A 5,262-nucleotide genomic window follows, 5' to 3' on the forward strand; every position below is an offset into this window, starting at 1 on the left:
TGGCTTGATCACTACATGAAGGGACCGATTATAACATACAGTGGAAAAGTTAAAAGACATTGGGCATTTACTTATATTTCCTCCCATGAAAAAATCCAAATTAGCTTAAATACAAAATAAATACCTGGCTTTTTTTTTTTTTTAACATTTTGTTAATTTATTCATGAGAGACACAGAGAGAGAGGCAGAGGGAGAAACAAGCTCCCTGTGGGGAGTCTGATGCGGGACTCTGTCCCGGGACCCCAGGATCACAACCTGAGCTGAAGGCAGATGCTCAACCACTGAGCCACCCAGGCATCCCTATGATCCAGCTTTCATTGTAATTAGAACTACAAGAGATTACTATGTCCGAGATGTTTGATGTAAAAAAATTATCTGGGAGTATCATTTCTTAAATCAATAATGAAGAATCAGCTTACAGGAGGACACTTTATGATATTAAAATGTTAATGATTATTCTTATCATGATTATATTTACATTGCACTTTTCTTCTGAGAACTCCAAGGCATTTGCACACTTAAACTCATTATTGCCTTTGTATTAAATAGAAAATGCAACTGATGAATTATTGAAAACTACACCTGAAACTATGATGTACTATATGTGGGCTATGAATTTAAATTAAAAAAAAGAAAAAATTCAATACCCATTTAGTCAGAAAAATAATTTAGTTGTTCTGTCAGTTAGTAGTTTAATAATATGAAACAACAGTTTTTCTGATTTGCTAGCAGTGTTTGATACTTTTATCAGTTAATATTTTTTATGTTCTCAAACATAACTTTTTTGGTAAATAATTTGCAAATGGAAGGGTTCAATTAAATAAAGTATAAGATACTTAGTTTGAGCAGTATTTCCACTGCTACACATTAAAGAAAATTAACTACTGATCTTTTTAAATGTTCATGTTGATGGGATTTATGTCTAAGTCTTATAGGAATGTCAGATTGAAGCTAGCAGCTAAGTTCATATATATATATACCTAAATGTATATAAGAATCTTTGTCAAAGTGTGGTCCAGGTCTGCAAGGTCCTCCCAACCATCCTAAAACTGATACTTTATTACAGATACAATTTATATAATGGTAATGACTATTCTAGTTTAACCCTAATTTACTTTGAATAGGAAAAAATAAATCAAACATCATCTATTCAGTTTCTCAGCTAAATTGGGACAGATTTTTCCCACTCATTTCTTTAAAAGGTCTATGTTCATACAGTATAATTATTGGAGGCACGAGTGGGAGAGTGTTCAGTGGAGGGCCTTTTGTCCCCCTGATGTGGCTTATGGATCGGAATAAGGAAGGACAGTTATCCAGGCCAATTCTTAATTTCCTTGTTATTTCAACATTTTATGTGAATGGTGGTAGGAGCTATTACTATAATTTACTAAGTATTTTCTTTCATATAGTTATTTTGAAGCTAATTATTAGAAGAGCTAACATATGCATTTGTACAGAGAAATTTTCTAATTGCATACATCAGTTTCTTTAGAATGTTTTGTACTTATATTTGAACTTTTATGGCCCAGTAAATATACCAATTTGACAAGTATACACAGGGGTGCCTGGGTGGCTCAATCAGTTAAGCATCTGCCTTTGGCTTAGGTCATGATCCCAGGGTCCTGTGACTGAGCCCAAAATCAGGCTCCCTGCTTGGCAGAGAGCCTGCTTCTCCCTCTCCTTCTGCTACTCCCTCTGCTTCTGAGCTCTCTCTCTCTCTCTCTTACCCTGTCAAATAAATAAAATCTTAAAAAAAAAAAAAGAAAGAAAGAAAAAGAAAAGTATGCACAAAAAATCAGTCCTAATTCTAGCCCAATCATTCTTCTGGACACCTGCACAGAGGAAATGTCCAATTAGTGCTAAGTCAGGCACATGGGTCATCATCAGCCTTGCTGAACTTGACCTGCTGACCTAGCTGTGAGGTGCATGCAAGTCTCATAACAGCTTTTCAGTCCATCACATTCAGTGTTTGAATAACTGAAACCTTATTTTACTTTTCTTCTGAGTTCCTATCTACTCAGCATCAGCATCCTTTTGTAGGAATGAAAGATAGTTTAGGAGTGAGAGATGTCCTCCTAAAATAATTTAAGCAGAGAGTGAAATGGAGTTGGATGCATGAATCCAGAATTGCTTCCACCTTCAGAAGGAGCAGAAGGCTTAACCAATTTGTGTATTAAGAGAAAGAAAACTCTTTATACATGAAGCTGCACCACACAGGTACAATCTCAGAGACAGGGCAAGATTTCTGGTCTCTGGTTTTTATTTAATTCACATGTGACCTCCTACTTTTGAGTCTTACAATCAATTAGACTGTAAGCTACCTAAGGGCAAAGACTTCTTACTCATCTTTAAATCCTCAACCCCAGGCTTAATGCTGGCACTTGTCATTCAGCAAATATTTTATGAATTAATAATTGCAGATTTTGAGCCCATAGCAAAGCAAAGAATTGTCTCCCCAGGGAGCATTCCTAACCACTTCCGGTTTGGTGCTGCCCAATTTGGTTTAGCAAATGAACTCTTAAAATTTTTGATATGCCTCAGTTTCTTTTAACAGCTCAGGTGTCAGAAGAAGGAATCCAAGGAGATACCAAATGGCCCCCAGGAGCTTGAACAGCCATATGTAGGTATCTCTTGAGCTCCTTGAGCTTGCTGCTTTCTTGCTGTCTCTGAAAGTCATGGGTAAGTCCCTCTCAGATCCTGAATCCTACCTCTATGGCTTTTGCATTATGAGCTTTTAGACTTTATTTGAGCATTCTGCGTCCAGTGTGAGGCCTCAGGTGAATAAAATCTTGAGGCTGAAGTAGGTTAGTCTTACCAAAGATAATCCTGAATTGCAGTGGCCATAGTATAGAACTTTTAAACATCTTAGATAAGCTTATCCATTTATGAGGTACCCTCGAGGCAAAGGGGTTTCAGCCAGGCACTCACTATAAAAAGCAGAGGGAAACTTATTTTTCCTCCTCTATAATCTCTGGTGACCAGAATGAGACCTGATGGGACATCCAACTGGCTCCTGAGCCTGCAGATGGAATCCTGGGAAATTGGCAGAAGCTGGCAAAGGCTAAGAATTCTTGCCAAAGTCACCTCTCCCAGATCTCTGTCTTTGGTACCAAGATGAGAGAAGAAGGTAAAATTTCACATTGCCCTCTCTTTTTCAAATTCAGACTGGCAGCAAAGAATACTGGTTAAGGATCCTTTCTCTTCTAGGAGCACCCTTGAAGAGAAGTGTCACACTTCTTGCTTGTCACACTTTGTGTCCTGATAATTTGGCTTGGCAACCATCAGTTTGGGGGCCCCAATATATGGCCAGACAGATATATGGGCAGCACCCCATATTTGTGGCTACTCATGGCTGGACAGAAATAGGGCTTGCCCTCCAAATCTCCTCATAAATGTTTTTAATATTATGAGTTATCATGAATTCATTCACATTCTATAAACCATTCTAAAGAGTAATTAACTTGGAATTCAAGAAAATTTTGACATAAAGATGTACAAAATCAAATATGTAATCCAATTGCTTTTTTTAAAATCACTTCCAGAATTGCATCCTAGGTATATAGTCTTACATATTTGGCTGTACAATACATGTATTCTTTTTGAATGATCGTGTATGTCAGCCTATAGAACTCACAAATAGATTTTTTCCCTTTTATCACTGTATAGCAAATATTGTTGTAAAGCTAACTGTCTAAAGTAAAGCCTACATATCCAAAAAGAATAACTTCCGAAGTTAGAAACAAAAGACGCTAGAATGTGACCTTTTGTATGAAAATTATTCTTTATTTGCAATCTTCCCATCTCTTGTCAGAGCTCAGCTGTGGCATGTGTTCCACCCCCCACACAAACGTCACTTTATCACACGATGCTCCCATAGCATAATAGTGATAAAGAGGCAAGACAGATTTATGTCAAATCAAAATAATTATTAATGAATGTAAATGTAGCCTAAATACCTATGACAAGATATTCATGTCTCTCTCTAATTCAATCTTATATAAGAATTACTCTTTTTAAGAGTATATGCCAGCAGCCTTTGCTTTGTACAATCTTTTAATGAGCAGGACTATTATTGATATTCCTCTATCAATTTTACCATCTATAGATTATATAAAAATCCCACCAAAAGAATAATATCCATACTTTAATAAGAGTTTATTTAGATTCATAAGAAAACCTTGAAGCCCTCAATTTTTTACTAAGTTTATTAGCTTTCTTTCTCTTCAGAAATACTGTGTGCTCCCTGAGGCTGAGACTGTTTCTAACTCATCATGGATCTCCAGGGTTTGGCACAGAGGAAAGACTTCATACATATTTGTTGAATAAATACACTTTTTTTTAAATAGAAGGATTTCTTACTTGTCCGTAAAGGATGAAATTATGTATTAGCCATGTTTGCCTTTTGAAGACAAATATACAAGCCACTGTTCATTTGGTTCAGTCATTGTGCAAGGCCAACCTATACAACTAAGACAAAGCTTTCAATCTGACATAGTTGAGTTGTCTGTTTATCATTTTAAAGGGAATTAAATGTCAGTTATGCCTAAACTATCTGCATAAGTTGATTGGATATGGAAGACTATAACACAAATCAGATAATCACACATATCCTTATATTATTTTGCCAATATAGAATCGAATATCTACTGCTATAGGGTGTTTTAAGTTCATATCTAGTTTCCATTCTTATCTATCAAATAAAAAATGGATTCTTTTTGTGTGTGTGTGGTTTTCAATGAGGCTTGACATATTTTCAAATGTATAACCTATTTTATTTCCTCTTCATGTATGATTGTTATTTGTATTATTCACAGATGTTGTTTAGTAATTATGGGGGTTATTCAATGTATTCCTTTATATTTTCTATTATATAATCTCACACCTGCAATCAAAGCAAATTTTATTTCCTTTTATACAATACCTAGATCTCCTCTTTCTAGTTAATGTCCTATTTTACTTAAAAGATTTCATAAAAAATTATTAAAGAATAATAATTAGCTTGTTTCCAGACTCTAAAACAAATGACTCCAGTGAGCCACTGTTAAGTATAATACAGATTTTTGGTTAAATATAGGCATTATGTATTATTTCAATATCCTATTCCTGGTTTTCTAACAGTCTTCAATTTCTAAATCATCAGGAATGAATATTATATTGAGAGTATCTTCTTAAACGATGAAACAAGATGCATGTTTAAAATCTCTTAATGTAATAATTATATGTGTGTACACGTACATAGTCATTATATTTTAGCCAAATGAA

At 35.1% G+C, this 5,262-nt stretch overlaps 1 long non-coding RNA gene across 1 annotated transcript; it reads left to right on the forward strand.

The window, feature by feature from the left end:
- The first annotated feature begins 1,774 nt into the window (after nucleotides 1-1,774).
- LOC140619952 (uncharacterized) lies at nucleotides 1,775-4,736 on the forward strand. Its single transcript, XR_012019712.1, has 3 exons — nucleotides 1,775-2,679; nucleotides 2,983-3,127; nucleotides 4,228-4,736. It is a non-coding gene; the product is annotated as an uncharacterized lncRNA (long non-coding RNA).
- Nucleotides 4,737-5,262: the final 526 nt, after the last annotated feature.

The sequence above is a fragment of the Canis lupus genome, chromosome 28, assembly GCF_048164855.1.
Source record: "Canis lupus baileyi chromosome 28, mCanLup2.hap1, whole genome shotgun sequence".
Classification (NCBI taxonomy): Eukaryota; Metazoa; Chordata; class Mammalia; order Carnivora; family Canidae; genus Canis; species Canis lupus.